The sequence below is a fragment of the Pseudophryne corroboree genome, chromosome 12, assembly GCF_028390025.1.
Source record: "Pseudophryne corroboree isolate aPseCor3 chromosome 12, aPseCor3.hap2, whole genome shotgun sequence".
In the NCBI taxonomy this organism is placed as follows: domain Eukaryota; kingdom Metazoa; phylum Chordata; class Amphibia; order Anura; family Myobatrachidae; genus Pseudophryne; species Pseudophryne corroboree.
The window spans coordinates 75,195,901-75,222,041 of record NC_086455.1 but is presented as its reverse complement, the minus strand read 5'-3'; the positions used below and the strand labels follow the sequence as shown (position 1 = coordinate 75,222,041).

Below are 26,141 nucleotides of genomic sequence, written 5' to 3'. Positions count from 1 at the left end.
CTGGAATCACACCAAACTTTAGTCTTGTGAAGCATAGTTTTTTTTATATGAATGTGTGTCTCTGTAGCAATGTGATGTGAGCATATGTGCAACTGAGGCTGACTCTGTATATGAAGTGCCACGGTGCCTCCACTTTTTCTCACGTCAAGTTCCGTTGTGCTTCATGTACAGGTTACTCCTGCTGCATGGAGTATTGAGGCTAGGTGTATAAGGACACATCTGTACAATGTTATCTTCAGTGTTTCCCTCAGATTACTGAAGATTGTTATATTGTGTGTGTGTGTGTGTGTGTGTGTGTGTGTGTGTGTGTGTGTATATATATTGATCCGAGGCACCAACAGGCTAAATACTTAGCGCCGCCTCCTCTATAACCCCGCCTCCGTGCACAGGAGCTGTTTTTAAGTTGGTGCCTGCAGTGCAGACAGACAACAGGGAGGGCTGCGCTGAGCAGTCCTGAAAAGAGCTTTTATTAGACGAAAGAAAACTTCAGAGCTGCAGCATACGCACTTAAAAGTGCTATATGTCATTTCTGACATTTCATGCTGGTGCTCCCTCACCTCCCAGCGGCGCTGTACATTCCCGCGCCCTGGTTGCCGGGTAACTACAGCGGAGTGCTCCGGTTCTTGTATAGGGCACACATACACTGCCGCTGCTCTCTGGAATCGCTTGGCTGCTGCAAGGAGAAGGTAAGAGGGTCTACCAGGCGTGACCCGCTGCAAACCGCGATCCGGTGTGGTCTTTGGGAGACGGACCGCGCGTGCTAGTGTGGAAACTTGCCGTGCAGGGACCCCACTAGACCACCAGGGCAAGGGCACAGGTCGGATTTAGGTGGTAATCCATTTTTCTAATGCCCGCAGTACCCAGTGGTGAAGTCCAGCAAGGGGATAAGACTCTGACCTGTAGCCCCTCCCCCAGCCCCAGGGCGCCATTTGCTGCTAATGTTCCCGCCCTGGAGCTGCATCTCTCTCTCTCCCTCACTCCCTGTCAGTGTTTGGGTGCCATTACACACAGCTGCGCTGATCTGGGACTGCTGGATGATGCCTCCTCTGTAAAGCCGCCTGCATCTTCAGCGCTGTGCATTTACAGGACACTTAAGTATTCTACATGTCTTTAGACAGTGTTAGTTAAGAACAAGTGCACATTGTCAGGGATATTTAGTACAAGTACCCTGTGATATACATCCAGTCTTTACTGTGCATTGATCTATCTATATACCTAATTAGCTTTACTTGTGTAGTGCAGGTACAACAGTATTGCTAGTCCAGTGCAGATTTATTGTTGTTTGTGATAATTTTTGCATTGTACAAGTGACTGTGTGCGCGCCAATAGCTGCTGTGTGATTTCCATTCCGTGTATCTCGCATATACTGCTATTCCTATATTCTGTACCCTGAGGGGGGCTAAGTGCATCAGGGTTTTCATATAATATAGTGTTTATCACAGGATATACTCTTGATATTTTCTCTGTGTGTTACAGTCACCACATACCTCTGAAATCCTCCGTGTGTGCACTTCCTGTAGTCACACTATCTGGGGGGATTTTTGTTAGGTACTTTGTCTGCTTTTATTGTACTGTGCCACCCTAAGGTAAAGCCTTCATAGAATGTCAGCTCATCAGGGTGAGGGTTCTGTGGCTGACCCTGCAGTGCTCATGCCATGGATGTCTCTGAGGAAAATATTGCAGCTGGGGGCTTTGTACCCCTCAGTCAGTCTACTACAACGGGGGCACCTACTGACCCACCGTGGGCTACGTTTTCTAATTTACTGACTACGCTGATAACTAGACTTGCACCCCCTATGGGACCTCCTGTGCCATTACAGTCATTTATTGTCCCTGCTGATAATTCGCCATGGGCAGATACTCTGTCCTCTCAGTTACAGCAATTGAATCAGTCTTTGGCCAAGCAAAATCCTAACCCTCGCCTGCCTAAGACCAAGGTGTCATCTAAGCGGGCCATTACGTCCTCACAGTCCACTCATGTTACTAATACTTCATCTGATGAAGATGGCGCATATACGGATCCCTCAGACACTGATGCAGATGCTTCTGATTGGGAATCCCTGACCCAAGTGGATGTTCCTGACCTCTTAGAGGCTATCAAGCTGATTCTTCAAATTGATGATGATGAAGAACTACCGGCTCCCTCTAAGAAACCAGATAAGTTTAAGCGTCAGAAGGTTACTAAGTTAGTTAAACCACATTCTGACCATTTAGTTGACATACGTCAGGAATCCTGGGAATATCCAGGAAAGAAATTCTCTCTGTCTAAGAAGATGCTAGCTCGTTATCCCCTCGCTGCAGAGTTAAGCACAAATTGGGAAACACCGCTGCCGGTGGACTCGCAAGTCGCACGTCTGGTGATATCATCTGCTCTGCCTGTCACTACCGACACCTCTCAGAAGGAACCGACGGATAAGCGCATGGAGGGTTGCTTGAAGTCCATTTACACTCTGGCTGGAGTTGTGCATAGGCCTACTATTGCGGCTTCTTGGGTTGCTAAAGCTATAGAGGCCTGGGTTCAGGAAGTTAGAGCGGAACTACTGTCTAATTTTCCTGATAATGCTAAACAGTGTCTTTCTTACATTGTTACTACCTCTCATTATATTCAGGAGGCGGCATCTGATGCAGGTATCCTAGCGGCCAAAGCGTCTACCATGTCCATTCTGGCTTGACGGATCCTCTGGTTGCGGGACACGTCTGTAGATCTGGACTCAAAAAAGACCTTGGAGGTTATCCCTTTTAAGGGAAACATTCTTTTTGGGTAAGATCTCAACAAGATTGTCGCTGACTTAGCGTCTGCTAAGACTGCATGTCTACCTAGTACTACTCCTTCGGCTCCGAAGGCAAAGAGTACTTTCTTTCGTTCCTTTCGACCTCCAGGTAAAGCAAAGGGTCAGGCTTACCCGAAACAGGCTCGCACTTCCAAATCCACTAAGCCCAAACCTAAACGTGCCTGGGCTGCCCGTCAGCCTGCTGCCAAAGCAGACAAGCCTGCTGCATGATGGGCTGGGCCTCCCCCTGGGCGATATCAGGGTGGGAGTCCGACTTCTACGGTTTGCTCAGGTATGGTCACTGACCACTTCAGACGCCTGAGTAAGGGAAGTCGTCACTCACGGATACGCCATCTCTTTCAAGACACGTCCCCCTCGCCAGTTTTGCTTAACAAACGTCCTTTCGGATCTGGTAAAAGCAAAAACCCTCCATCTGGTGGTACAATCTTTCCTGGACACAGGAGTGGTAGTGCCGGTCCCTCTGGCTCAGAGGCAGAGGGTACTATTCAACACTGTTCCTAGTTCCGAAACCGAATGGATCTTCCCGGCGCATTCTCAACCTCAAGTCTTTGAACAAATTTGTGAAAGTCTCCAAATTCCAAATATGGTATCCCTGGACATACAGGATGCTTACCTACATATACCTATTGCAGTGTCTCATCAACAATACCTGTGGTTTGCTATTGGCAACCTACATTTTCAATTCCAGGTCTTGCCTTTTGGTCTGACCTCGGCTCCTTGAGTTTTCACCAAGGTCATGACGGCCGTACTTTTCCATCAAGGTATCGGGATCTTGCCGTATCTCGACGACTTGTTAATCCTAGCAAACTCTCCAGAGGTTCTCCTTCGTCATCTGGAACTGACGGTCCAATTCCTGCAAGCCCATGGATGGCTCATCAACTGGAAGAAGTCTTCCCTGGTTCCTGCTCAGAGCATGGTGCACCTGGGAGCACTATTGGACACCAACAATCAGCGGTTGATTTTGTCTCCAAGAAGGTCTTGAAGCTTCAGTACAAGATAAGATGCTTCCTCTCTCGCCCACATGTGTCAATACACTCGGCGATGCAAGTACTAGGCCTCATGGTGTCGGCTTTCGACATTGTGGAGTACGCTCAATTTCATTCCCGCCCTCTGCAGAGGTTAATTCTCTCCGAATGGGACTGCCTGCCTCACCAGATCAGGTCTCGCATGATAGCCTTGACTCTGGAGGTCCGTCTGTCACTGACCTGGTGGCTGCAGGACCAACAACTGAGCAGGGGTCGTCCATTCTGGATCTCCAACTGGGTCCTTCTGACGACGGATGCCAGTCTGCGGGGTTGGGGCGCGGTGTTGGAGCAACACTGTCTCCAGGGTCGGTGGACCAGGGAGGAATCCCTCCTCCCGATAAATATTCTGGAATTGCGGTCAGTGTTCAATGCGTTGACACTAGCTTTGCGTCTAGTACAGAACAGGCCTGTTCAGGTACAGTCGGACAACGCCACCACGGTGGCGTACATCGTCAAAGCGGCACCCGAAGCCGCAAAGCACTAATGGAAGTGTTAAAGTTTCTTTGTTGGGCGGAACGCCATCTGACAGCCATATCGGCAGTGTTCATTCCGGGGGTCCTAAACTGGGAAGCGGACTTCCTCAGTCATCAGGACATGCACGCCGGAGAGTGGAACCTTCATCCGGAGGTCTTTCAACTCCTAGTGGACAAGTGGGGCCTACCAGATGTAGACCTGATGGCGTCTCGACACAATCACAAAGTTCCGGTCTTCTGAGAAAGGACATGGGATCCTCAAGCAGCGTTCGTGGACGCACTGGCAATTCCATGGAACTTTCAGCTGCCGTACGTGTTCCCTCCGGTGTCACTTCTGCCCAGGGTGATAAGGAAGTTCAAGCATTGAGGAATACTATTTCTAATCACTCTGGTGTGGCCCAGGCGGCATTGGTTCTCAGACCTGCAGGGTCTATCGATAGAGCGTCCTCTTCTACTATCACAGCGCCCAGATCTCCTCGTTCAGGGCCCTTGTGTCTACCAGGATTTGGTCTAGCTGGCTTTGATGGCGTGGCTCTTGAAGCTTCCGTACTAAGGGCCAAAGGTTTTTCTGAGGCTGTCAATCAAACTATGTTGAAGGCCCGTAAACCGGCTTCTGCTCGGATTTATCATAGGGTCTGGAATTCTTACTTCGCCTGGTGTGCGACTCACAATTATGATGCATGCAAGTTCAGTACTGCCAAACTTTTGGCTATCCTGCAACAGGGCCTGGACTTAGGCCTTCGTCTGGCCTCCCTCAAGGTTCATATTTCTGCCTTGTCGGTGTGGTTTCAGAAAAAAATTTAGTCTTTGCCTGACATTCATACTTTCACTCAGGGTGTTTTACAGATTCAACCTCCTTATAAACTAATGCTGGCCATACATCAGAACGATTTCTCTCCAACCAGCCAACTAGTTGGCTGGTTGGAAAGATAATCTGGCAGTGTGTGGGAGCAAACGATTATCAGCCGTTTGCTCCCACACGCTAAAAAACGGCCAGAAACGGTCTGTCCAACTAGTTGGGAAAATCAAACCTGTTTGATTTTCCCAACTAATCGTTCAGGTGTAGGGGAAACTTTTCCCCCAACTGAACGATAAGTAGGTGGACACTGGCCAGCAGTGTCCGCCTCCTTGTTACCCATCACTGCCGGCTGTGCTGACTGTCAGCCTAGGATCCTCGGCAGCGGCGGCATTGTGGTGCAGGAGCCGGAATGAGGTTCAGGGGCAGCTGCAGCAGTCCACTACTGTTGCCAGACTGCCCCTGTCATTTCGTCAGCGGCGTCAGGAGGAGAACCAGCTCTGTGACACTGGGACACCAGCAGCATTACAGGTCTGAGAGGGAGGAGAGGATCGGTCCCCCGCCCGCACTCCATCCACCCTCGAACACCCGGCACCCCCTCCCGACGATCGGTTTCTGGCCACAGCATGTCACCTGCCGCAATGCAACAGCGTTCACGCGGCACGCCCCCCCCCCCCGCGCGATCAGTACCCCTATCCGCACGCACTCCAAGGCAACCACTCACCTGGCTCTGCCGTCTGCCGCTGTCATGTCCGCACCGCCGCAGGGACCACTCGCCTCACCAGTCACTACCACCGGGACCGGACACCTCACCGCCTCCACCATCCAGGCGCCACCTCGACGCTGTCACACAGGTCCTGCAGCCTCATTCAAAGCTGCAGTCCGGGTCCAGCCTCCACCATCCCACTCCAGGCAAAGGTCCAGGTGACACCTTCCCGCTGCAAACATGCTCCAGCCGCAGGGTCCACCACTTCCCCAGCAGGAGTACTTACCTGCTGCCCCTGGGACACCAGGACTCGTCAGCGGCGGCAGGGGAGCGGGAGCTGGGAGGAGGTTCATGGGCAGCTGCGGCAGTTCATCACTGCTGCTGAGCTGCCCCTGTCACACTGGGACCCCCTGCAGTGGCACCCCACCGGAGATCACTGCAACTCCGCAATCGCGGCACCCCACCTACGATTGCGGACCCCCTCGGCACCCCCACACCCCTCCTGTGGTTACTCCCCCCCCCCCCGGGTGCCATGGGCAGCAGAGACGGGAGCCAGCCTGAGTGAGTACACACACTCCCTGCACCGAACCCCAAGCGCAGTCAGGGCGCACTGTGACTCCCTGGCGAGCTAGCATCTGCCCCTTCATGTAGCGCTCCCTAGCGTGGCCATACCCCAGTGGGAGAATAGGGGCATGATGCGTGCCACCTTACAGGTCTGCTGGAGTAATCGGCAGTGGCAGATTTACCACTAAGCATCCAAAGCGGATGCCTAGGGCCCGGTGGCTCCCAGGCGGCCCACCGACAGGGACCAGCTGAAGCAAAGCATTTCTGGCAGATGCACATTTGGGGCCACCTGTCAATCCAGATTTTTTTCATATACATATGGCCCCTGTCAGAGGTGCATTTCGGCAGTAGCTAGTGGGTACGAGAACCCGGCGGGGCTCTGCAGGAAGCCATGACCTCTGAATCAGCACAGTTTTAAGTAAGTGATGTCGGGGTCCGCAACTCCTCCCGCTGATAGACCCCCCACACCCCCTTCCTGACGTTGCCTGGCTGCTGCTGACTTGGCCCTCTCCATACACAGCCGCAGGTCAGTCAGGGCTCCGGTGCTCTGGGAGTTGCTGCTGCCAGTGGTGACGCAGCCAGCGGAGACATGAGTGATCCCAAAAGAAGGACATTGGCGACAAGGTCACGAGGGGTGGGATCCTGCAGACTGATTTTGAGATAACCAGCTGTGTCACCTGTGTAGAGGTGGGCTGGGGGTGTAGGCAGCAGTGTCACCTGGTCAGGAGATGTAGGAAGCCGAGAGGAGGCACAAAGGACGGAGAGAGGAAGGCACAGAGCAATCGGGCAGAAAGGGAGCAGGGGCACTAACAGAAGGTGTAGAAGTGGGTACTAATTACCCTCCCTTCCCCCTTGCCTCTCAGTGGCAGCACAGCAACTTGTTTCCCCAGCCCAGCACACTGCTGTGTGCAGGGCTGCGGAGGTCGGTGGATGCTGGGAGATTGCTACTACACTGATCGCCCCCGTTCTCAAACTGCCACAGCTGTCATATGCTGCTACCCAGTCACCCACTATCTCACCGTCACCCCTGCCTATTTCCATCATCCTCTGCCTCTCCGTCTCCCACTATCTGTCCAAGTTACCCGATGCCTCACCCTCTATTCCCTGTGTCACCGTCACCCATTCCCTAGCATCACCTGCTGCCTCTCACTATCACCCACTGACTCACATTGTCATCCTCTGCCTATCCGTCTCCCACTCCCTCCCTGTCACCCAGTGCCTCAACCTCTACCTTTCCTCTGCGTCACTATCTCCCAATTACCCTCTCTCCTGTTACCCTCTCCCTGTCACTCAATGACTCTCCCCTTCATCCTCTACGTCAGGTAAACATGCAGAAGTAGACAGGCACTGTCCGCCTACTTCTGTGACATCATAAGTTGGAGAGAAGTTGGCTGGTCTGCTGGTCTGATGAAAAGTTGGTTAGATGTGTGGAGCACTGTTTTAGTTGGACAGAAAAGTTGGATGGCTGGAGGTTTGGAGAGTTGGAGGAAAGTTGGTCTGAAGTTGGTCTGATGTATGGTTAGCAATAGTGACATAGTAATTGAGGTTGAAAAGAGGCAATTTGCCCATCGTGTTCAACCGGTATTTACTTGTGATGAATCTACATACCCGCTGAGTAATGTTTTATGACTAGTTAACTACTATAACTCGTATAACCCCCGGATTAACCATTTTGATATTTTAAATATTATAACCTTGGATATCCTTTTCGTTCAGAAATGTATCCATTCCTTTTTTAAATCCATTTACAGAGTCCGCCATTACCACCTTCCATGGTAGGGATTTCCACATCCTAATTGCCCTAACAGTGAAGAACCCTTTCCTCCGTCGCGTTTGGAACTTTCTCTCCTCCAGCCACAGCGAGTGCCCACGTGTCCTAAACTGTGTTCTTTTAATAAATAGTTCCTCTGATAACTCTTTGTAATGCCCCTTTACATATTTGAAGATATTAATATCCCCTCTTAGGCACCTCTTTTCTAGTGTATACATATTCAACCTATTAAGCCTTTCCTCATAATCCAGTCCCTCTAGGCCTTTAATCAATTTAGTAGCTCGCCTTTGAACTCTTTCGAGTTCACCGATAACTTTTTTTTTTTTATACAGTGATGCCCAAAACTGAACACGATATTCCAGGTGCGGACGTACCAATGCTTTATACAGCGGCAGCTTACTTGCCTTCTTTACTGCGCTTTGACATATTGTGTGGTTATTAAGCCTATCAATGAGTACCCCCAAATCCTTTTCCAAATCTGTTTTATCTAGTCGTTCCCCATTTAGAATGTTGGCTGCAAGTTTGGTTTTAGTCCCGAAATGCATAACCTTGCATTTGTTTGTATTGAACCTCATTTTCCATTTAGACGCCCACTTTGTCCATTATGTCCCGCCTGTTGCTCCATGGGATTTGTCGGTTGTTCTGGACGCCTAACAAGAGTCTCCGTTTGAACCTCTTGAGTCTGTGGACCTTAAGTGGCTTACTCTAAAGGTCTTGTTTCTGCTGGCTATTGCCTCTGCTAAACGGATTTCAGACTTGAGTGCCTTGTCCTGTCGGTCACCCTTTCTGATTTTTCACTGTGACCGTGCGGTTCTTAGAACCCGCCCTGGTTATCTGCCCAAGGTGGTGTCATCTTTCCACTTTAACCAAGAGATTGTGGTTCCGACTTTTACCTCTCCAGGTTTATCCTCCAAAAAGCGGTCTTTGGATGTGGTACGGTCTCTCCGTATTCATGTGAAGAGGACAACTTCTCTTCAGAGATCTGATTCCCTCTTTGTCCTTTTTGGTTTTCACAAACGTGGTTGGCCTGCTAACAAGCAGACCTTGGCCAGATGGATTAGAATGGTGATTGCACATGCTTATGTACAGGCTGGCCTCCCACCTCCTGCTACCATTGAAGCCCATTCTACTCTGTCTGTTGGACCTTCTTGGGCGGCCCGCCTTGGTGCGACCCTTGAACAATTGTGCAAGGTGGCTACGTGGTCCTCAGTGAATACGTTCATAAGGTTCTATGCCTTCGATACTTCCGCCTCCCAGGATGCCTCCTTTGGATGCCGGGTTCTTGTGTCTGCTAAAGTGTCCCCCCTCCCATGAGGAACTGCTTTAGGACACCCCCGATGTTATCCCTGTGGAACCCCAGTGTTCCCCGCTGCAGAAAAGGAGATTTATGGTAAGAACTTACCTTTGTTAAATCTCTTTCTGCGAGGTACACTGGGTTCCACAGGGCGCCCACCCTGACCCACTTAGCTACTTTGGGTTTGTATGGCATTAGCCGCTGACACCTTCTCCTGTCTTGAGAATGTGGTGTATGTGGCCACTAACTGTTGTCGTCTCTTTTATCTGCTACTGCATTGGACTGGTTAACAAAACTGGGCTCCTGTGCACGGAGGCGGGGTTATAGAGGAGGTGGCGCTTAGCATCCTGCTAACAGTCAAAGCTTTTAGCCTGTTAGTGCCTCGGATCAAGATCCAACTCTACACCCTGATGTTATCCCTGTGGAACCCAGTGTACCTCGCAGAAAGATATTTAACAAAGGTAAGTTCTTACCATAAATCTCTATCTATCTATCTATCTATCTATCTATCTATCTATCTATCTATCTATCTATCTATCTATCTATCTATCTATCTATCTATCTATCTATCTTCCTGCCTTTTTCCATATACATTCTCCATTAGTGACAATATGATTTGTACATACATTGCTGTTTACAGTGTGTGGTTAATTCAGGGGGATAATAGTAATTCAGAATAAAGCTGAAGATAGCTGTTCAATGAGATTGACACAATTTATGCAAAGTAAAAGAAGAGCCACAGTAGAACAGTGGTGTAAAAGCAGAGGTTCATCTGAATAACCGATTCATTGTACTTTGTTTATGGGAGTATGGCAGCTGATGATCCCACCATGTTTGGTGTGGTTGCAGGTTGCTGTATAACACAAGATGACTGTAAAATCATAACCTTGTCTGAGACATTCTGGTTTCTGAAGTTTTTTTTAATTTTTTTATTTCACTCTGAGTGGATTAGAGTGTGGTATTGATCCCGCTGGGCATTAGCTATTCAGGCGCTTGGTGGCTTGGAAATTTTATTAAACACGAAGTCCTTTTAAGTATGGCAAGGTTTTGACGTTCAGTACATGTGGAAATTGCTGACCAGGTGCCCCCCTCCTTGATGACAGCACTGTACACATTTTTCATCTTTCTGGGGATAACCTTGGGGTGTAGAGTGTTAAGAGGAAACACGCCAAGGTAAACTTGTTTATAGCAAGAACCTCCAACTCTACGTCCCATCAGTCCCCAAGGAGTAGTAGAAATTAGTTTGTTCATTTGCTTGTCTTACTTTGGGGGTCATTCCGAGTTGATCGTAGCTGTGCTAAATTTAGCACAGCTACGATCGTTAACTCAGACATGCAGGGGGACGCCCAGCACAGGGCTAGTCCGCCCCGCATGTCCGTGCCGGCCCCACCGCACAAATACAAAGCATCGCACAGAGGCGATGTCTTTGTATTTGAGGAGTAACTCCCGGCCAGCGTAGCTCCTGCAGCTGGCCGGGAGTTGCTCGTCGCTCCCGCTACCCCCAACGGTCCGGACACTCCTGCGTTGGCCGGACCGCTCCCCCTTCCCTTCAGCCCCCTCCCGCCTAGCGACCGCTTCTATCTCAGAGGCGATCGCTAGGCAATGTAAGCTGCCATGCGCCGGCGCATGCGCAGTTCCGACCCGATCGCTGCGACAAACTGCAGCGAGCGATCGGGTCAGAATGACCCCCTTTGTTCTATAGCAGTATTTGCACTGATAACTCTGTTTGAGCGGGGCAAGCATCAGTGTCGCTGTCCCCATCCACAGAACCTGTTCCTTTGACCTCCCATTCCAGGCAGAGAGAGGGGATTTCTCAGTCCATCGGTATTGCTAACAATACAGTTCCTGCAAAGGTTTAACTACAAAGGGAAGAGGATATTTTCTTGACACTTGAGGGCGGTTGTTCATGCAGAAGAATTTGGCATTAATGAGTTGTTTTCTAGAAAGACTGCAAAAGTTGTGCTACAGTAGTGCTTCAAAGTTTGTGAACCCTAAAGAATTTTCTATATTTCTGCTGAAATTCGGTCTAAAACTATATCAGATGTTCACACAAGTCCTAAAAGTAGATAAAGAGAAATCAAACAAATGAGACAAAGAAAATAGACATTCTTCTTTTTCTCTGACGTCCTAGTGGATGCTGGGAACTCCGAAAGGACCATGGGGAATAGTGTCTCCGCAGGAGACTGGGCACAACTAAAGAAAGCTTTTAGTTCACCTGGTGTGCACTGGCTCCTCCCACTATGACCCTCCTCCAAGCCTCAGTTAGATTTTGTGCCCGGCCGAGGTTGGATGCACACTAGGGGCTCTCCTGAGCTTCTAGAAAGAAAGTATATAATTAGGTTTTTTATTTTACAGTGAGACCTGCTGGCAACAGGCTCACTGCAGCGAGGGACTAAGGGGAGAAGAAGCGAACCTACCTGCTTGCAGCTAGCTTGGGCTTCTTAGGCTACTGGACACCATTAGCTCCAGAGGGATCGACCGCATGGAACTGGCCTTGGTGTTCGGTCCCGGAGCCGCGCCGCCGTCCCCCTTACAGAGCCAGAAGCAAGAAGAGGTCCGGAAAATCGGCGGCAGAAGACATCAGTCTTCACCAAGGTAGCGCACAGCACTGCAGCTGTGCGCCATTGCTCCTCATGCACACTTCACACTCCGGTCACTAAGGGTGCAGGGCGCTGGGGGGGGGGCGCCCTGAGCAGCAATAAAAACACCTTGGCTGGCATATATATCACAATATATAGCCCCAGAGGCTATATATGTGATAAATACCCCTGCCAGAATCCATAAAAAAGCGGGAGAAAAGTCAGCGAAAAAGGGGCGGAGCTATCTCAGCACACTGGCGCCATTTTCTCTTCACAGTGCAACTGGAAGACAGCTCCCCAGGCTCTCTCCCCTGTAGTTTTCAGGCTCAAAGGGTTAAAAAGAGAGGGGGGGCACTAAATTTAGGCGCAATATTGTATATACAAGCAGCTATTGGGAAAAATTCACTCAATATAGTGTTAATCCCTAAATTATATAGCGCTCTGGTGTGTGCTGGCATACTCTCTCTCTGTCTCCCCAAAGGGCTGTGTGGGGTCCTGTCCTCAGTCAGAGCATTCCCTGTGTGTGTGCGGTGTGTCGGTACGGCTGTGTCGACACGTTTGATGAGGAGGCTTATGTGATGGCAGAGCAGATGCCGATAAATGTGATGTCGGCCCCTGTGGGGCCGACACCAGAGTGGATGCATAGGTGGAAGGTATAAACCGACAGTGTCAACTCCTTGCATAAAAGGCTGGATGACGTAACAGCTATGGGACAGCCGGCTTCTCAGCCCGCGCCTGCCCAGGCGTCTCAAAGGCCATCAGGGGCTCAAAAACGCCCGCTCCCTCAGATGGCAGACACAGATGTCGACACGGAGTCTGACTCCAGTGTCGACGAGGTTGAGACATATACACAATCCACTAGGAACATCCGTTACATGATCCCGGCAATAAAAAAATGTGTTACACATTTCTGACATTAACCCAAGTGCCACTAAAAAAGGGTTTTATGTTTGGGGAGAAAAAGCAGGCAGTGTTTTGTCCCCCCATCAAATGAGTGAATGAAGTGTGAAAAAGCGTGGGTTCCCCCGATAAGAAACTGGTAATTTCTAAAAAGTTACTGATGGCGTACCCTTTCCCGCCAGAGGATAAGTTACGCTGGGAGATATCCCCTAGGGTGGATAAGGCGCTCACACGTTTGTCAAAAAAGGTGGCACTGCCGTCTTAGGATACGGCCACTTTGAAGGTACCTGCTGATAAAAAGCAGGAGGCTATCCTGAAGTCTGTATTTACACACTCAGGTACTAGACTGAGACCTGCAGATAGTGCTGCTGCAGCGTGGTCTGTAACCCTGTCAAACAGGGATACTATTTTGCGAACATAAGACGTCGTCTTATATATGAGGGATGCACAGAGGGATATTTTGCCGGCTGGCATCCAGAATTAATGCAATGTCCATTCGGTCAGGAGGTTATTAGAGACCCGACACTGGACAGGTGATGCTGACTTTAAAAGGCACATAGAGCCTTATAAGGGTGAGGAATTGTTTGGGGATGGTCTCTGGGACCTCGTATCCACAGCAACAGCTGGGAAGAAATTTTTTTTACCTCAGGTTTCCTCACAGCCTCAGAAAGCACTGTATTATCAGGTACAGTCCTTTCGGCTTCAGAAATGCAAGCGTGTAAAACGAGGGAAGAGGGAAAAAGCTGCACCAGTCAGCCAGTTCCCAGAATCAAAATTCTTCCCCCGCTTCCTCTGAGTCCACCGCATGACGGGGGGGCTCCACAGGCGTAGCCAGGTACGGTGGGGGGCCGCCTCAAAAATTTCAGCGATCAGTGGGCTCGCTCACAGGTGGATCCCTAGATCCTTCAAGTAGTATTTCAAGGGTACAAGCTGGAATTCGAGGCGTCCCCCCCCCCCCCCGCCGTTTCCTCAAATCTGCCTTGCCGACAACTCCCTCAGGCAGGGAGACTGTGCTAGAGGCAATTCACAAGCTGTATTCCCAGCAGGTGATAGTCAAGGTGCCCCTACTTCAACAAGGACGGGGTTACTATTCCACACTGTTTGTGGTACCGAAACCGGACGGTTCGGTGAGACCCATTTTATATTTGAAATCCTTGAACACATACATAAAAATTTTTGGATGGAATCGCTCAAGGGGATTATTGGAGGAGGGGGATTACATGGTATCCCTGGACATCAAGGAGGCTTACCTACATGTCCCCATTTACCATCCTCACCAGGAGTACCTCAGATTTGTGGTACAGGATTGCCATTACCAATTCCAAACACTGCCGTTTGGACTGTCCACGGCACCGAGGGTCTTTACCAAGGTAATGGCAGAAATGATTATACTCCTTCGAGAAAGGAAGTTTTAATTATCCCGTACTTGGACGATCTCCTTATAAAGGCGAGGTCCAAGGAGCAGTTGTTGGTCGGAGTAGCACTATCTCGGGAAGTGCTACAACAGCACGGATGGATTCTATACATTCCAAAGTCACAGCTGGTTCCTACCACACGCCTACTGTTCCTGGGGATGGTTCTGGACACAGAACAGAAAAAAGTGTTTCTCCCGCAGGAGAAAGCCAAGGAGCTGTCATCTCTAGTCAGAGACCTCCTGAAACCAAAACAGGTATCGGTGCATCACTGCACACGAGTCCTGGGAAAAATGGTAGCTTCTTACGAAGCAAAATTCCATTCGGCAGGTTCCATGCAAGAACCTTTCAGTGGGACCTCTTGGACAAGTGGTCGGGATCGCATCTTCAGATGCATCGGCTGATAACCCTGTCTCCAAGGACCAGGGTATCTCTACTGTGGTGGCTGCAGAGTGCTCATCTTCAAGAGGGCCGCAGATTCGGCATACAGGACTGGGTCCTGGTAACCACAGATGCCAGCCTTCGAGGCTGGGGAACAGTCATACAGGGAAGAAATTTCCAAGGACTTTGGTCAAGTCAGGAGTCGTCCCTACACATAAATATTCTGGAACTGAGGGCCATTTACAATGCCCTAAGTCTGGCAAGGCCTCTGCTTCAAAACCAGCCGGTACTGATCCAATCAGACAACATCACGGCAGTCGCCCATGTAAACCGACAGGGCGGCACAAGAAGCAGGATGGCGATGGCAGAAGCAACAAGGATTCTCCGATGGGCGGAAAATCACGTCTTAGCACTGTCAGCAGTGTTCATTCCGGGAGTGGACAACTGGGAAGCAGACTTCCTCAGCGGACACGACCTACACCCGGGAGAGTGGGGACTTCATCCAGAAGTCTTCCAACTGTTGGTAAACCGTTGGGAAAGGCCACAGGTGGACATGATGGCGTCCCGCCTAAACAAAAAACTAGAGAGATATTGCGCCAGGTCAAGGGACCCTCAGGCGATAGCTGTGGACGCTCTAGTGACACCGTGGGTGTACCAGTCAGTTTATGTGTTCCCTCCTCTGCCTCTCATACCAAGGGTACTGAGAATAATAAGAAAACGAGGAGTAAGAACAATACTCGTGGTACCCGGAACTTCAAGAGATGATCTCAGAGGACCCATGGCCTCTGCCGCTCAGACAGGACCTGCTGCAGCAGGGGCCCTGTCTGTTCCAAGACTTACCGCGGCTGCGTTTGACGGCATGGCGGTTGAACGCCGGATCCTGAAGGAAAAGGGCATTCCGGAGGAAGTCATTCCTACGCTGATTAAAGCCAGGAAAGATGTAACTGCAAAGCATTATCACCGCATATGGCGGATGTATGTTGCTTGGTGTGAGGCCAAAAAGGCCCCAACAGAGGAATTTCAACTGGGTCGATTTCTGCATTTCCTACAAGCAGGAGTGACTATGGGCCTGAAATTAGGCTCCATTAAGGTACAGATCTCGGCTCTGTCGATTTTCTTCCAGAAAGAACTAGCTTCACTACCTGAAGTTCAGACGTTTGTTAAGGGAGTGCTGCATATTCGGCCCCCTTTTGTGCCTCCAGTGGCACCTTGGGATCTCAACGTGGTGTTGAGTTTCTTAAAATCACATTGGTTTGAGCCACTTAAAACCGTGGATCTAAAATATCTCACGTGGAAAGTGGTCATGTTATTGGCCTTGGCTTCAGCCAGGCGTGTGTCAGAATTGGCGGCTTTGTCATGTAAAAGCCCTTATCTGATTTTCCATATGGATAGGGCAGAATTGAGGACTCGTCCCCAGTTTCTCCCTAAGGTGGTATCAGCTTTTCACTTGAACCAACCTATTGTGGTGCCTGCGGCTACTAGGGACTTGGAGGATTCCAAGTTGCTGGACGTAGTCAGGGCCTTGAAAATTTATGTTTCCAGGACGGCTAGAGTCAGGAAAACTGACTCGCTATTTATCCTGTATGCACCCAACAAGCTGGGTGCTCCTGCTTCTAAGCAGACTATTGCTCGCTGGATTTGTAGCACAATTCAGCTGGCGCATTCTGCGGCTGGACTGCCGCATCCTAAATCAGTAAAAGCCCATTCCACAAGGAAGGTGGGCTCATCTTGGGCGGCTGCCCGAGGGGTCTCGGCTTTACAACTTTGACGAGCTGCTACTTGGTCAGGGGCAAACACGTTTTCAAAATTCTACAACTTTGATACCCTGGCTGAGGAGGACCTTGAGTTCTCTTATTCGGTGCTGCAGAGTCATCCGCACTCTCCCGCCCGTTTGGGAGCTTTGGTATAATCCCCATGGTCCTTTCGGAGTTCCCAGCATCCACTAGGACGTCAGAGAAAATAAGATTTTACTCACCGGTAAATCTATTTCTCGTAGTCCGTAGTGGATGCTGGGCGCCCGTCCCAAGTGCGGATTGTCTGCAATACTTGTACATAGTTATTGTTAACTAAAGGGTTATTGTTGAGCCATCTGTTGAGAGGCTCAGTTGTTTTCATACTGTTAAACTGGGTATGGTATCACGAGTTATACGGTGTGATTGGTGTGGCTGGTAAGAGTCTTACCCGGGATTCAAAATCCTTCCTTATTATGTCAGCTCGTCCGGGCACAGTGTCCTAACTGAGGCTTGGAGGAGGGTCATAGTGGGAGGAGCCAGTGCACACCAGGTGACCTAAAAGCTTTCTTTAGTTGTGCCCAGTCTCCTGCGGAGCCGCTATTCCCCATGGTCCTTTCGGAGTTCCCAGCATCCACTACGGACTACGAGAAATAGATTTACCGGTGAGTAAAATCTTATTTTTTTAAGGAAAATGAACCAAAATCACATATCTATGCTTGGCAAAGGTATGTGAACCTTTGCTTGCAGTATCTGGTATGACCCCCTTGTGCAGCAATAACTGCATGTAAAAAATTTGTTTATTAATACTGAACATTGTCTTGGAAGAATTTTACCCTGTTCCTCTGTACAAAACATCTTTAACTCTGTTATGTTGGTGGGTTTCTTCCCATGAATACTTGCTTTAGGTCCTTCTATAACATATATATTGGATTAAGGTCAGAACTTTGACTTGGCCATTACAAAACTTTCAGTTAATTCTTCTTTAACCATTCTTTGGTCGAATGACTTGTGTGCTTTGGGTCGTTGTCTTGCTGCATGACCCATGTTCTCTTGAGATGCAGCTAATGGACAGATGTCCTGACATTTTCCTTTAGAATCTTCTGGTATAGTTCAGAATTGATTATCCCATCATTGGGGTGGTCTTCAGTATCCCGACTGACGGCATCCCGGCGCACAGTATACCGGCGCCGGGATCCCGACAGCCGGCATACCGACACTATTCTCCTTCGTGGGGGTCCACGACCCCCCTGGAGGGAGAATAAAATAGCGTGGCGCGCGCCACCGTGCCCGTAGCGTGGCGAGCCCGCAAGGGGCTCATTTGCGCTCGCCACACTGTCGGTAAGCCGGTGGTCGGCCTCCCGGCGCCGGTATGCTGGTCGCCGGGAGCCCGACCGCCGGCATACCATAGTGAACCCCATCAATGATGGCAAGTCATCCTGGGCCAGATGTAGCAAAACAGGCCCATGTGTTTCACAGATGGTATGAGTTTTATGCTACAATGCAGTGTACTCCTTTCTCCAAACATAACACCACTTATTTGGTCCAAAAAGCTCTTTTGGACTCATCTGTCCACAAAACATTGTTCTAATAGTCTTCTGGCTTGTCCATGTGATTTTAGCAAACTGCAGTCGGGCAACAATGTTCTTTTTGGAGAGCAGCTGCTTTCTCCTAGCAATCGTGCTGCCATGCGCACCATTGTTGTTCAGTGTCCTCCTGATGGTGGACTCATGAAATATAACATTAGCTAATGTGAGAAAGGCCTTCATTTGCTTATAGGTTTCCTTGTGTTCCTTTGTGACCTTGTACACTATTGACGTAATCTTTGTTGATCGACCACTCCTGAGGAGGGTAATAATGGTCTGGAATTTCCTCCATTTGTACACAATCTGTCTGACTGTTGATTGGTGGAGTCCAAACGCTTTAGAGATGGCTTTTGTAACCTTTTTCAGCCTGATGAGCATCAACAACTCTTCTACTGAGGTCCTCAGAAATCTCCTTTGTTCGTGGCATAATACACTTCCACAAACTGGCGTGCAGATGTGCATAAAACACTTCATATCGATTTGTGCTCATCATCGATAGGGTCTGAATTAGGCCCATTGATACATGTTCTAATTGTAAAGCGCAACGGACTATGCTGCGCTATATAAGAAACTGTTAATAAATAAATAAATAATAATAATCCCTGTTCTTTTAAAAAGACAGGTTGTCCACTCACACCTGACTCTAATTTCACCTTCAAAATATCTGCTAAGCCTAATGGTTCACATACTTTTGCCACTCCGATATATCAATAAAAAAATGAGCACATCAATTTTTTATTTTTTTTGTCTCATTTGTTTGGAGCGGTTCTCTTTATCTGCTTTTAGAACTTATGTGAATATATGAGAACGTTTTAGGCAAAATTTCAGCAGAAATATAGAAAATGCTGAAGGGTTCACAAACTTTCAAGCAACACTGTAAATAGATGCACCGCAAGTACTAATGCTCTGCATGGATATACTTTGTGGGAGAGTCTGATTCAGACCGATTTCTAATGTAGTAAGGTTGAACTGGACAAAATCATTTAAGATTCCTAAGTCCAAAGAAAGCTTTCCTAAAAGTTAAGATTGTTAAATTTAGGGACTATTTTTTTATCAAAACAGCATGATGGGTTCCAAGTCCCCCCCCCCTCCAAAAAAAACCCAGCTTCTTCCTTGGATCGGTTGTTTGTAGGCATTATAAAAAATATATGGGCTTCTGGGCGTTTTCATAGTTTACTTGACTCCATATCTTGACTGTTGATACCGCTGTGTGATCGGGTCTTTAGCCCAGAAATGTACCCTTCTTCTTCGTGTTCCGTAGGGCTCCATAGGAGAGACAGTGGTGTATCGGTGGTGGTATAGGACTGGCACTAAACAGTTACGTTTTTAGGTATCCCAAGATGCCCCCCCTATACTCCGCCTCCATGCTCAGGCAGATCTGTTTCGTTTTGGTGCTGGCAGGAGCTGGATTACCGCTTAAACAGTGGGGCTGCTTCTAAGCAGCTCCAAGCTTTTATTTTACAATTTCATTTATTTTTACTTTTAACATTGTTGAGCAGCAGCGCTAGGATGTCCTATGGATGCCAGCACTACTGCTCCATCACCCCCGCAGGCGCCAAAACTCTTGCCGTGGCCAGGTACTTCCGGCGGGGCAAGGGGAGCAGAGGCTAGCGCTGGTGGGTACCCCAGGACTGCGAGCTGGCAACAGGACAGGTAAGGTGGGTTCAATTTGAACATGAGTAGCCTGCTCCCGAATCATTACTTTCTCAGCTATTAAGGGGTTAAAGATGAATTTCCTCAGTCTGGAATACTGGAAGCCTGGAATACTCCTGGTAAAAAGTTTCTACTTCCCAAGCGACTGACTTTTTTTTATCCTGTTCCAGCGTCTGACTGTACTAAGTGGGAGACTTAGTACATACAGTAGCCCGCATATAAATCCTCCACCCTCCCTATACCGTCAACTTCTTCCCTAAAGGAGACTACGGATAGAAGAATTGTGGCTTGTCTCGTGTCAGGGGGTACTCCCTTATCTGGATGACCTGCTCCTTCTGACACACTCCCCAGAGGTCCTGCAACGCCATCTCCAGCTAACTGTTGACTTCCTACAGCAACATGGTTGGCTAATCAACTGGAAAAAGTCACCCCCTCATGCCTTCACAACATATGCTACATCTGGGAGCTCTCCTCGAGTCTCTGGTCTAACGACTCTTCCTGCCTGCCGACAAAATGTCAATACTGCAGCAACGCATACGCAGACTGCTGCACAGTCGTCTGATGTCCATCCACTCGACCATGCTAGTCCTCTTATCCATGGTCTCCACATTCAGCATGGTGGAGTACGCCCAGTTCCACTCCAGGCCCCTACAATGACTGAACCTTTCCCGGTGAAATGGACACCCCCACCTGATCAGGTCTCCGATGATAGTTCTCTTCCCAGAGTTCCGATTGTACCTCACCTAGTGGCTCCGTACTGACCATCTCAACCAGGGGCAACACTTCTGGATTCCGTATTGGGTACTTCTCACCGCAGATGCCAGCTTCCGCTGATGGGCTGCAGTGACCAGATAGCACTCCTTTCAAGGCTGTTGATCACCTGCAGAAAGCTGCCTCGCAATCATTGTTCTGGAGCTTCGATCGATATACATAGCTCCCACTCTGGTGCAAGATCTGCTATGAGGCAAACCAGTCCTGATTCAGTTTGACAACTCCACTGCAGTGGCTTACCTCAACCACCAGGGCTGCACCCGCAGTCTTTCGGCGATGCAAGATGTAGCTCACATTCTCTGGTTGGCTGAACACCACCATCTTGCCATCTCGTCATCCCGGGGATGCTGATCTGGGAGATGGACTTCCTCAGCCGGCATGACGTACACACCGGCGAGTGGTCTCTACACCCAGAGGTCTTCCAGCTCCTGGAGCGCAAGCAAATAGGGACAACCTCATGGCCTCCTGTCACAACTGCAAAGTTCCCGTGTACGGGTCCAGGACAGGAGGTCCCAAAGCAGCTTTCGTGGACGCCTTGACCATAAGGTGGCACTTCTGCCTGCCGTACGTCATTCCTCCAGTCCTCCCCCCGCCACATATTCTTCGGAAATTCAAGCAGGAAGGTGGCACCGTTCTTCTAATAGCTCCGGCATTGCCCAGGCGTCACTGTTTCTCTGATCTACAGAGTCTGTCCATAAATTCCCACTTCCTCTAACACCAGACCTGATATCTCAGGGTCCCTGTCTCCACCCGGGCCTAGCCCATCTGTCTTTGACGGCGTGGCTCTTGAATCATCTTTCCTAAGGTCCAAACGTTTTTCTCGCGCTTTGGTTCAGACCATGCTCTGAGCACGGAAGAGAGCCTCAGCCCGTATCTATTACCGGGTGTGGCATACCTACTTCTATTGGTGCGCTGCCCGACGCTATAACCCTCTGGTGTTCAGGGTTTCCTGGATCCTTGCGTTTCTTCAATCTGGATTGGATCTTAGACTCCGCCTGGTTCCTCTCAAAGTGCACATATCTACTCTGTCTGTCTGGATCCAGCGCAGGATTGCTCCACTGCCGGATGTTCTCATCTTTCTCCAAGGTGTGTCAGAGTTCAACCTCCCTACGTCCCTCCCATGGTTCCTTGGGATTTGTCAGTGGTTCTCAATGCACTTCAAGAGCCTCTTTTTAAACTCCTGATTCAGTGAATGTCAAGTTTCTGACAGCAAAGACTCTATTCCTTCTGGCAACTGCATCGGCCTGGTGGGTGTCGTCTTTGGGGGCGCTCTCTTGTCTCTTTCTGATTTCTTTAACGTCCTAGTGGATGCTGGGAACTCCGTAAGGACCATGGGGAATAGCTGGCTCCGCAGGAGACTGGGCACTCTAAAGAAAGATTTAGTACTATCTGGTGTGCACTGGCTCCTCCCTCTATGCCCCTCCTCCAGACCTCAGTTAGAATCTGTGCCCGGACAGAGCTGGGTGCTTTTAGTGAGCTCTCCTGAGCTTGCTAATAAGAAAGTATTTTAGTTAGGTTTTTTTATTTTCAGAGAGCTTCTGCTGGCAACAGACTCTCTGCTACGTGGGACTGAGGGGAGAGAAGCAAACCTACTAACTGCGGCTAGGTTGCGCTTCTTAGGCTACTGGACACCATTAGCTCCAGAGGGATCGAACACAGGACCTGACCTTGTCATCCGTTCCCGGAGCCGCGCCGCCGTCCCCCTCGCAGAGCCAGAAGACAGAAGCCGGCAGAAGCGGAGAAGACATTGAAATCGGCGGCAGAAGACTCCTGTCTTCACATGAGGTAGCGCACAGCACTGCAGCTGTGCGCCATTGCTCCCACACTAACCCACACACTCCGGTCACTGTAGGGTGCAGGGCGCAGGGGGGGGGGCGCCCTGGGCAGCAATTGATACCTCCTGGCGAAAACTGCATATAGACAGTGGGACACTGTTATATGTATGAGCCCCCGCCATTTATTTTACAGAAAACGCTGGACAGAAGCCTGCCGCTGAGGGAGCGGGGTCTTCGTCCTCCGCACTCACCAGCGCCATTTTCCTGCCACAGCTTCGCTGAGAGGAAACTCCCCAGGCTCTCCCCTGCAGAATCACGGTAGAAGGGTGAAAAAGAGAGGGGGGGGGGGGGCACATAAATTTAGGCGCATTATTCATAATACAGCAGCTACTGGGTAAACACTAAAGTACTGTGTAATCCCTGGGTTATATAGCGCTGGGGTGTGTGCTGGCATACTCTCTCTCTGTCTCTCCAAAAGGCCTTGTGGGGGTCCTGTCCTCATTTAGAGCTTCCCCTGTGTGTGTGGTGTGTCGGTACGCGTGTGTCGACATGTTTGACGATGAGGGCTATGTGGAGGCAGAGCAAGTGCAGTTGACTGATGTGTCGCCGCCGACGGTGCCGACACCTGATTGGATGGATATGTGGAAGGTGTTAAATGATAATGTAAACTCCTTACATAAAAGGTTGGATAATGCTGATACCTCAGGCCAGTCAGGGTCTCAACCCATGCCTGATCCTACAGCGCAGAGGCCTTAGGGTCTCAAAAGCGTCCACTATCCAAAATGGTTGACACAGATGTCGACACGGATTCTGACTCCAGTGTCGACGACGAGGATGCAAAATTGCAACCGAAAATGACAAAAGCTATACGCTACATGATTATAGCGATGAAGGATGTTTTACACATATCAGAGGTAAACCCTGTCCCCGACAAGAGGGTTTATATGTATGGGGAGAAAAAGCAAGAGGTGACTTTTCCCCCTTCACATGAGTTAAATGAGTTATGTGAAAGAGCGTGGGATTCCCCAGATAAGAAAGTCCTGATTTCCAAATGGTTACTTATGGCGTACCCTTTCCCGCCAGAGGACAGGGTGCGCTGGGAATCCTCCCCTAGGGTAGATAAAGCTCTCACACGCTTATCTAAGAAGGTGGCCCTGCCGTCGCAGGATACGGCCACCCTAAAGGATCCTGCAGATAGAAAGCAGGAAAGTATCCTGAAATCTGTTTATACACATTCAGGGACTCTACTGAGGCCGGCAATTGCGTCGGCGTGGATGTGTAGTGCTGTAGCAGCGTGGACAGATAATCTGTCGGAGGAAATGGATACCTTGGACAGGGATACCATTATGCTCACCCTGGGGCATATAAAAGACACTGTCCTATATATGAGGGATGCCCAGAGGGACATTTGCCTACTGGGCTCTAGAATTAATGCAATGTCAATTTCTGCCAGGAGGGTCCTGTGGACTCGGCAGTGGACAGGTGATGCCGACTCCAAAAAACACATGGAGGTGTTACCTTGCAAGGGTGAGGAATTGTTTGGGGACGGTCTCTCGGACCTGGTTTCCACAGCTACTGCTGGGAAGTCAAACTTTTTGCCATATATTCCCTCACAACCTAAGACAGCACCGTATTACCAAATGCAGTCCTTTCGCGCACAAAGAAGCAAGAAGGTCAGAGGTGCTTCCTTTCTTGCTAGAGGCAGGGGTAGAGGAAAAAGCTGCACCTTACAGCTAGTTCACCACTAAATCCACCGCATGACGCTGGGGCTCCACGGGTGGAGCCAGGAGCGGTGGGGGCGCGTCTCCGACATTTCAGCCACCAGTGGGTTCGCTCACAGGTGGATCCCTGGGCTATACAGATTGTGTCTCAGGGATACAAGCTGGAATTCGAGGTGATGCCCCCTCAACGTTACCTAAAATCGGCCCTGCCAGCTTCCCCCATAGAAAGGGAAGTAGTGGTAGCGGCAATTCACAAGCTATTTTTCCAGCAGGTGGTGGTAAAGGTTCCCCTTCTTCAACAGGGAAAGGGATACTATTCCACAATGTTTGTGGTACCGAAACCGGACGGTTCGGTCAGACCTATATTACATTTAAAGTCCCTGAACATTTATCTGAAAAGATTGAAGTTCAAAATGGAATCGCTCAGAGCGGTCTTTGCAAGCCTGGAAGAGGGGGATTTTATGGTGTCTCTGGACATCAAGGATGCTTACTTGCATGTCCCCATTTATCCGCCTCATCAGGAGTACCTCAGATTTGTGGTACAGGACTGTCATTACCAATTCCAGACGTTGCCGTTTGGGCTCTCCACGGCACCGAGAATATTTACCAAGGTAATGGCAGAAATGATGGTGATCCTGAGAAAGCAAGGAGTCACAGTTATCCCATATTTGGACGATCTCCTCGTAAAGGCGAAGTCAAGGGAGCAGTTGCAGATCAGTGTAGCGCACTCTCAGGAAGTGTTGCAACAGCATGGCTGGATTCTGAATATCCCAAAGTCGCAGCTGATTCCTACGACGCGTCTGCCCTTTCTGGGCATGATTCTGGACACAGACCAGAAGAAGGTGTTTCTCCCGACGGAGAAGGCTCAAGAGCTCGTGACTCTAGTCAGAGACCTCTTAAAACCGAAACAGGTGTCGGTGCATCACTGCACGCGAGTCCTGGGAAAGATGGTGGCATCGTACGAAGCCATTCCCTTCGGCAGGATCCATGCGAGGATCTTTCAATGGGATCTGTTGGACAAATGGTCCGGATCGCATCTTCAGATGCATCGGCTGATCGCCCTGTCCCCCAGGGCCAGGGTGTCTCTAATGTGGTGGCTACAGAGTGCTCACCTTCTCGAGGGCCGCAGGTTCGGCATACAGGACTGGGTCCTGGTGACCACGGATGCGAGCCTCCGAGGGTGGGGGGCAGTCACTCAGGGAAGAAACTTCCAAGGGTTGTGGTCAAGTCAGGAGGCTTGTCTGCACATAAATATCCTGGAACTAAGGGCCATATTCAACAGGGCGTTGAGTCAAGCGGAGCCCCTGCTTCGCAACCAACCGGTGCTGATTCAGTCAGACAACATCACCGTGGCGGCTCATGTAAACCGCCAGGGCGGCACAAGAAGCAGAGTCGCGATGGCGGAAGCCACCAGGATTCTTCGGTGGGCGGAGAATCACGTGCAAGCACTGTCAGCAGTGTTCATTCCGGGGGTGGACAACTGGGAAGCAGACTTCCTCAGCAGGCACGACCTTCACCCGGGAGAGTGGGGACTTCATCACGAAGTCTTCATTCAGATTACAAATCGATGGGAACTGCCACAGGTAGACATGATGGCGTCCCGTCTCAACAAAAAGCTGTGGATTCCCTCTTTGTCCTCTATGGATTCAACAAGAGGGGTTGGGCAGCTGACAGACTCCGGCAAGGTGAATTTGCATGACTATTTCACAGGCAAATATGCAGACTGACTTACCTGTACTGGCTACAGTCTCTGCTCATTCTACTCGCTCTGTGGGTCCTTTGTGGGCAGCACGCCGCGGTGCGTCCACCGAACAATTGAGCAAGGCGGCTATGTGGTCTTCTGTTCACACCTTTTGTTATGCTAAGCATACACTGGCCGATATTTCAACCTTTCTATTGAACGGATGATAGATCGTTGGCCAGTCGGCCAGTGTGTACCAATGATATGTCTATGAATGCTGTTGTTCAGACATATCGCGTCGGCCCTGCAGCACACACGATGACCAATATATCTACAGATACTTTGGTGTATCGTTGTGTGTCGTACATGCTGCAGCAGCCGGCGGTGATTGACGGCTGAACTGGGTGGGCGCATGTAAATGTCCGTCCAGTTCGTGACATCAGGATCGGGTATTGTATATGCACAACGCACTGCCCGATCCGACTATAGATATATCTGCAGATCCATTGATCTACCAGTGTGTACCCAGCT

At 49.8% G+C, this 26,141-nt stretch overlaps 1 protein-coding gene across 2 annotated transcripts in view; it reads left to right on the top strand.

Moving 5' to 3' along the window:
* The window catches only part of CDAN1 (codanin 1), a 390,144-nt gene that overhangs the window by 62,594 nt on the left and 301,409 nt on the right, over positions 1 to 26,141 (top strand). The gene's annotated exons all lie outside the window — the stretch shown is intronic.